The following is an 8,370-nucleotide window of genomic DNA, read 5'->3' as shown; positions in this document are numbered from 1 at the left end:
TTTGTCCTTCCAGGGTGGGGCCCAGGGCAGTATTCACATCCTATAAATACCTCTCAGAAATTATCTACACGAAGCTTCGCGGAAGCTGCTGCCATTGCAGTCTCCGGACTCCCCACTCCATCATTTAAGCACCTCCACCTTCCTACCACTTTCCACCACCGCTCTCTCTTTTCTCCACTCTCTCTCTCTCTCTCTCCTCAACTACCGTCGCATTCACTTTCTCTCTCTAGCTCTAGCTCGCCATGAGGCTCGTCAAGATCACCTCCAAGGCGCTCAAGCTCAGCCCTAAGCACCTCTTCGGGTCCCGGAAGGGCCGATCCGTCGCGTCCCGCCCGAAACGCCTTCCTTCGGCGCCGCCTCGTCGTCCTCCTCCTCCTCGGACGAATCCTCCTCCTCCGTCCTCAAGGGCGAGTCCCTGACCCCGACCAGCGTCCTCGGCCGGCGGCGGCGGCGGCGGCGGCGGCGGCGGGGGCGGGGTCTGGGCCGGCAGCAACCTCGAGCTCGCCCGCGCGTTCGGGCTCATCGACCGGGACGGCGACGGATCCTCTCGCGGAAGGAGCTCGAGGCCCTGCTCAGCCGGCTCGGCAGCCGGGACGAGGTGGCGGTGATGCTGAGCGAGGTGGGGTGCCACGGCGAGGGGAGGACGCCGCCGTGAGCATCGAGGAGCTGCTGAGCCGGGTGGGTCCGGCGTGCGGGCCGGCCTGCGACGACGCCGAGCTGCGGGAGACGTTCGAGTTCTTCGACGCGGACCACGACGGGAAAATCACGGCGGAGGAGCTCCTCGGGGTGTTCGCGGCGTTCGGGGACGAGCGGTGCACGCTCGAGGAGTGCCGCCGCATGATCTCGGAGGTGGACAAGAACGGGGACGGGTTCGTGTGCTTCGAGGACTTCACTCGGATGATGGAGCTGCCGAGATGATGATGACGATCGTAGTCATCACCGTCGCGATCCAATGCATCATATTATAGAGTCGATAAGGATCTGAAGTCAGTCAGTCAGTCGGTCGGTATTTCCTGCTACTGATGATCGTACCGTACGCCGTTGTTATTTTTGCCTTCTTCTTTTACGTGCTTTTTCTTCCCCCTCTTTTTAAAATGATGTCGACGGAACTCGGTCGGGTGGCGAGGGTTGAGATCTTTGGGTAAGGAAGAGATCAACGGCCAGGATTGTTTTGTGATGGGAGGATCTGTAATTTTTTTGTGTCTCTCTCACTGCCGTACATACGCGAGTGAACTTAAAAAATGGAACTTGGGACTCTTGTTTTCTCTGTGTTTTGGGTTCTTTATATCCGGATGCGATTTTCTACGACCCCATTTGCTCGACTTGATGATTGAATCTCCATTCTCGGGCATTAAATTTAGGACTAGATACGATTCCTCGGATCTATCGAAGGTCGCTCGCTCGCTCGCTCGCTCGATCGAATCTGTCGGCGACCCAGATCTGCAGGGTTCATCTGCGATCCCAACATGCTATCCGAAGTACGTTCGTTGGGGATAAGGGGAACCATTTATCAACAACGTGAGGAGGAGCTTAAATGTGGTCCAATCGAGTTCCCAAATCGGATGTATTCTTCATTTTCTTTTTAATTTTGTTTTTTACCCGGTCGATTATTGCCACGGTCCTAAGTCAAACTCTCAAATGGGTTTCCTAATTCGGAAGGCCGGTTGAAAGTCTCGGGCACACTCTTCTAGATTCAGGACACTTTTCTCTTCCTGCCATTCTTGAAAAAATCTTTCCCCATTCCGACGGGGAAGATCGCCGGGGAAGAAGAGGTCGCCTCTCCGGCGATCTTCCGAAAGCTGTTCTTCTTCCGTTGAGACGAGACGATTAAATCACGCCTTGAAAGTCTGTTGCCAGTGTTCTTGCAGCAAAAGTGACAATTCATGGTCTTACATCCTTTTTCACCTCCATGATTGAAACTTGTGGGCTGTGTTCCATCGGGACGCGAGGGACATGTCCTTGTTTCCACGCCATGTACGACAGTCGCGAAAAGCTGTAAAGAGTAGGACCGCTTTCCGTCTTCTCTCTCCGTCCATGGAGAAAACAAGTCGCATGCGCGCATAAAGCTTCAACTCCCACTGCATCCCGCTGCAAGCGGCACTGTTCCAAAATCCGGGAGTATTGACTGAACCTGTTGGTTTTGGAACAGTGCCGTTAGGCATGTTCAGCCAGCAGAGGGTATTTCACCCTCACCCATTCACGCCGGGCGAGCATAGGGATTGGTTACCCATGCCAGCCCAGTCGTAGCCTAGATTGCTCCAGACGTGGTGTTTATCTTCACCACAATGAACCTCCCTAATTTCCAGTCGATGTTTTTATCAGCCGACTGAGAGGCTGGGGAAGGCAAGTACGGGAGCACTCACCCCTGAGCGGTTCTCCTGCCTTTACCTTCCGTGAGAAGTTTAAGGACTTGTGTAGGTTTGAAATGAGTTTTTGGTGACTCAGAAACTCCCATACAGCCGACGGCGAAAACTCGGGGCGACCCGAGCGGATCCACCTCTCTTGGATCACGGGTGAGTCGCACAAGCGACCGCGAGGATTTGATGCAAACTACGCGACCACCAATGGGGTGGATAGTATAAAGTAAACATTTTAATACATGGGAACTGGAATAAAAAGACGAAAGGAGCTGCTGCTTTCTTTGAATACTCGAGAATATAAAAAGGCGTCTAGTTGAAATCGCTAAAAATATGAACGGAGCCAAGGTATGAAATCTCGATCTTTCTCCTAACAAAAGAGGTCGCCATCAAGCGCCGAATGAGCAGTGTATGCTCGTCCAGCTTTCAGATAAGCATATACGCTTTTGAACACATCGATTTTATACCGTTATCCCTTGGCACCCCGCTTTGTCTGCTTACTTTTTTGGCGTTCGACCTTTTATTTGGCGATTCGTCGTGCGCTCAAGGTGCGATATGTTTTGTACTTTACGACTTGGGTCGAAGGATTAGAATAGGCAGAGATTCGATAATATTATCATCGGGGGACGACGTTGTCAGTTCAGCTTTGAGGTAATGACATCAAGTTAGGTGGTAAGGTTTTGCCTTTTCTTCTTAACAAATTCAGTAGCCTTGCCATTATAGCAGCATTTTTCAACCAAAAAGCATATCTCCAGCACGTTCGTAGCGCAATATGGCCTCAGACTTAACACGCCACGACCGGAGGAAGTCATCGAAAACAGGCGGTTGGCGGGAAGCGAGCGGAGCGCGCCAAGCACCCTTTTCTTCTTTAATTAATAGTTAATAGCGACGGGCTTACGACTAACCCGATACATAAGAAATTCAGAAGAGGAGACCGATGAGGGAGCATCGAACATGCATCCCAACACAAGTCCCACGCAACGCGACGCAGCAACAGTTGTTTTCTTCTTCGCTTTGGGATTATAATGGGACCCACGCCAAGTGCGCAAACCATTACTTTTTACACCTCTAAAATAATAGCAATCGTTGATCCATTGGGTCGATAAGTTTGTCGGGACAAGATAAAAAGACTAGTCAATCTGAGAAAACCGGGACGGGCGGTGGACATTTCCAACTTCTCGTTTTTGGCGTATACGACTGCGTACGAGCGCGAGCTCTCGTGCAATGCGGATCTCTTTTAATATTGAAGCCTGGGAGACTTATCTTAAGCTTTTCGAACTTTCCTGAAACTTCGTGGGTTGTTGTCCAAGTGAGAAAAAATGTGTCGGGGGTCGGACTTTTGTGGTTGCGAATCGGACGACGACGCGATGGTCAATTGCACGCTCGAGCAGTTAAGTTAGCACTTGCAACGTGTGGTGCCTTTTGAGTTTTGACGTACGATCTTTACCTAAGATTCAATAAATCCATCAAGCCGGTCCATTAATAAATCCTATCAGTTGGGACCATTGGACACGATGAGCGTGGGACGAATCAAATTTTCCAATCTGAATGATTTTGATGGCGTATGCGAATTCATTAGTGGATGACCACGTGGAAGAGACGGATTCGAGCACTTTACTTTTTTGATTTTCTCATCGTACGTGAATATAAGGCCCACTTAGAAATAATCGAAATAAGATATCTTCACATTTCATTTCATAATTTTTCTCTTAGGATATTCTTTGGTGCTACTAGTCAAGTAAATCATTGTGAAAGAGTGACTCCATGGTATTTACAATTCACATCGATCTCTAGTGTCTGATTGAGCTATCCGAGAAAATAATGATTTTAGCGAAAGAAGAGAAGAAACTCGCATTTGTTTTATGTATTTAAGGCATTACACATGTCATGTTCGATCAAAACTCGAATTGATGTGAGACAGGTGCACAGTGATAGGGTTGCAAAGTCTGACAGAGGAAAATATTATTTAAGCGCAAAACTTTTACTAGTAATGACATATATGTAATCTCGTGTTAAAGTAGAGAAGAGAGTTTTAACTACTATTAATGGCATATATGTAATTTATGGCCTATACTCTTGCTCTAAATTGGGGCAATATAATTTGTAACTGTAATGCCAAAACTTGTTACTGATATTGATGGTGGAGAGATTGTCTAGTGGTGATTTTTCTCTATTATAAAAGGGTTTTTTCATGTAAAAATTCGCTTATTTTCTTCTCTATTTTCTTTCCAAAGATTCACGTTCCTAACACATAGAGCATATCAGATAACGCTTACACTCGTGCGGAGGACAAATTTCATGTTATCAAAGAGTTCGTTATTGGAACTTAAGGGGGCAGGAAGCGCACGCACATGTTGAATTTGGTTTGGGCATGTCTACGAACTACTGCAATTTGCTGTTCGTGTGAATGATATGGTAGCGAAGGATCTTGCTGGATTGGGAACATGACTGATGATCCCTCGATTGAAAACTCAGTCCCATCCACTTCGTCTGGTCGGATCAAGCCCAGCACGAATTTAACCGGAGCAACTGTTTGTTCTGTTCGACCCTGATGGCCTCAAGGACAACAGGCCCCAAAGCCGTAGTAGACCAGAGGCTAGAATAGCTGATTTCCAGATTTGATCAAATCTGGTAAGCATATTCAATTAGGTCCGTGTCATCATTTCTTATTTATTCTTCTGGTCAAGTAATAATCTTTTAACCCAAACTCCCCGCCCTGGATAGGAGTTCCAATCCACTTATAAAAGCACACAAATTACTATCCACTTAATAATACATGTTCAATCTAATTCCTTCTCGTTACTCATCCTATTTGAAATTGAGTCATTGCACTTCCCAGCTGTTCATTAGTAAAATCATGCTCTTGTAAGGACGGTGTTGACTTCAAGCTTGTGCAAACGATCATGTATGTGGATTCCCCTTAACTACCAAAAGTACTTAATTTAACGTGAAGAAATCGAGTGACCTATGACCTTTATCACATTTCACACATCATTCCTCAAATCTTCCTACCCCACAAACCATTTCAAGAGATGCTTTACTATGTCAATTCAAATAACCAAAATAGTAGGAAATGCCCAATCCAATTTTACACAACAAATGTACTCTAAATACCATTTTTTTTTAATAATAATTATATCGTGAAGTGAGTTGATGTTTGACCCAAAAAGAGTCTCTTAGTAGAGTCTTAGTCGAGATTTGTCGTTGAGGAAGTTTTGCATTTGGTTAATGTTTCTTTGATAAGATTGCGAATTTAGGTGATGGTGCCTTTATTTCCTATAAATTTACCACGTATTTTTTTTCTTGAAAACTTTTGTATATGTTATTGTCGCGGGCCGATCGATCAACTCTCGATCAACTCTCGATTCACCTGTGCGGCCTTAAAGTTTTACCCCTAAGCAGCCTTTCACACTCGACTCACAACGAACTTCTAGAGAGAGAAACACTTGATGAGAGAGAAGCTCTGGATTTTCATATATGTTGTGAATAAGTTACAATGAGGGAGGACACCCCTTTATATACAAATATAAGGCAAACCCTATCCGTAGATCTCCCTTAGATCTAACGGTGGAGATTGCACCTCCCCATCTACCAACTACCGGCATTCATTGCCAATTACCAGCTACTCGCATTTATATCGTATGCCTACAAATATGGTATCACCCGCCCCTAGGAGAATACTGTACATCTCGGGAACATAGGTCGAGGGTCATCACGTGTTACGCCCGTGCCATGGAAACCTCTTGGACATGCTAACTTTCGGGCCGTGACATTCTCCCCCACCTAATCAGGCGACGCCCTCGTCGCGTCTTCGGCATGGAAATCTTCTATCTCTTTCTTGAACTGCCAAAGACTCTCCTCGGGCTCCCAACTGGCTTCGCTCTTCGGAAGACCTTTCCATCGGATCAAATATTCGCGCTTGGCCGCACAATACCTCTTCCGTATGACTCGATCCGCCAAGATGCTCTCGACTTCTCGATCATACGAGGTCTTTGCCCCGAGCGGTGCTCGTTGTGACTTCCCTCGATCCGGGTCTTCCTCATCAATTTGAAAAGGTTTAAGCATACTTACGTGGAACACCGGATGCACTTTGAGCTTTGGTGGTAGCTCCGATTTGTATGCGACCTTTCCAATCCGTTGTAGCACTCGAAATGGCCCATCGTAGTGACGGATCAACCCCTTGTGCACGTCCTTGTATCGAAGAACCACGTGCAGCTTGGCCAGCACTTGATCTCCAACTTGGAACTCCACGTGCCGTCGCTTCTTGTCCGCCCATTTCTTCATGCGTTTGGAGGCTTTGTGTAGACACGCCCGGGCCAAGTCCGCCTCTTCTTGCATGTTCTTGGCGAACTTGTACGCGGGCGGGCTACTCCCCCGGTAACCCGAAGCAATGGTGCTCGGGGTGTTCGGTTGCTGCCCAGTTGCAACCTCGAACGGACTCTGGCCGGTTGACTCGCTCCGCTGCAAGTTGTAGGAGAACTGGGCTACGTCGATTAACTTCGCCCAATTCACTTGCGTCGTGCTCACGTAGTGCCGGAGGTAGATCTCCAAGAGTGCATTGACCCGCTCCATCTGACCGTCGGTTTGGGGATGCAGACTCGTTGACATGTTCAGCTCCGACCCCAGCAACTTGAACAATTCGGACCAGAAACGTCCCGTGAAGCGGGGATCCCGATCACTCACGATCGTTCTTGGCACTCCCCAGTACTTCACTACGTGCTTCATGAACAACTTGGCCGCCTCTTCGGCCGGGCAATCCTTTGTCGCAGGCACAAAGGTTGCATACTTTGAAAACCGGTCAACCACCACCATTAGAGTCCGGCACCCTTCGGACTTCGGTAGGTTGACGATGAAGTCCATGGAAATGCTTTCCCATGGACGAGTTGGGACGGGAAGTGGCTCCAGCAAGCCCGGCGACGACCGTTGCTCCAGCTTGTCTTGTTGGCAAACCAGACAAGTCTTCACATACGCCTCCACGTCGTCGCGCATTTGTGGCCAATAGTACCGATCTTCGACGAGGGCCAACGTGCGGTGGATCCCAGGATGACCCGCCCACTTCGAGTCGTGGCACTCGCGCAAGATTTCCTTCCTTAGCTTCCCATAGAAAGGCACATACAACCGCCTTCCCTTGGTGTAGAGGAGCTCGTCCTCACACCAAAACTGTCAGGTCTTACCTTCCTTGGTGTACCCAATGAGAGCTCGGCCTCTTGGATCATGTTCCAGCCCTTCTTTGATGCGCTCGACCCAAGGGCAGCTCGGTCGACTCACCGTGAGGCTCATCAGCTCCGTCCTTCGACTCAACGCGTCTACTACGGAGTTGGCCTTCCCCGGCTTGTACTCCAGCGCGTAGTCGAACTCCGCCAGAAAATCCTGCCATCGAGCTTGCTTCGGACTCCACTTCTTTTGGGTCTGAAAGTAGCTCGTGGCTACGTTATCCGTCTTCACGACGAACTTCGATCCCAGGAGATAGTGTCTCCACGTCCGGAGGCAATGGACCACCGCGGTCATCTCCTTCTCTTGAACGGTATACCGTCGCTCGGTATCGTTCAGCTATCGAGACTCGAACGCCACCGGATGGCCATCTTGCATAAGGACACCTCCTATGGCATAATCCGATGCGTCGGTCTCCACCTCATATGGCTTGGTGTGGTCGGGTAATACCAACACCGGCTCCTCGGTCATGGCCGTCTTCAATCGGTCGAAGGCTCTTTGGCATCGATCCGTCCACTCCCACGCCCTCTCTTTCTTCAGTAGGTCCGTGAGTGGCACGGTGATGCTCGAGTAGCTCCGCACGAACCGTCGGTAGTAGTTGGTGAGGCCCAAGAACGACCTCAACGCAGGTACCTTCGTCGGTGGCTCCCATTCGACAATCGATTGAATCTTCGCCTTGTCCATCCGCACACGTTCACCCCCGACAATGTGCCCCAAGAACGGAACTTCTTTTTGTGCAAAGGCACACTTCTCGCGCTTGACGAACAGCTCGTTCTCGCGCAAGACTTGGAAGACTTGCCTT

General features: G+C 49.0%; 1 pseudogene across 1 annotated transcript; it reads left to right on the top strand.

Annotated features, from left to right (window-relative positions):
- The first annotated feature begins 242 nt into the window (after positions 1-242).
- On the top strand, positions 243-1,269 carry LOC120286843 (annotated as a pseudogene). The gene is made up of 2 exons (XR_005545547.1): positions 243-360; positions 430-1,269. The product of XR_005545547.1 is annotated as a probable calcium-binding protein CML36 (transcript).
- Positions 1,270-8,370: the final 7,101 nt, after the last annotated feature.

The sequence above is a fragment of the Eucalyptus grandis genome, chromosome 1 (genome assembly GCF_016545825.1).
Source record: "Eucalyptus grandis isolate ANBG69807.140 chromosome 1, ASM1654582v1, whole genome shotgun sequence".
NCBI classification, from domain to species: domain Eukaryota; kingdom Viridiplantae; phylum Streptophyta; class Magnoliopsida; order Myrtales; family Myrtaceae; genus Eucalyptus; species Eucalyptus grandis.
Note: the sequence above shows the minus strand (reverse complement) of the source record. Positions and strands in the feature narration are given on the sequence as shown.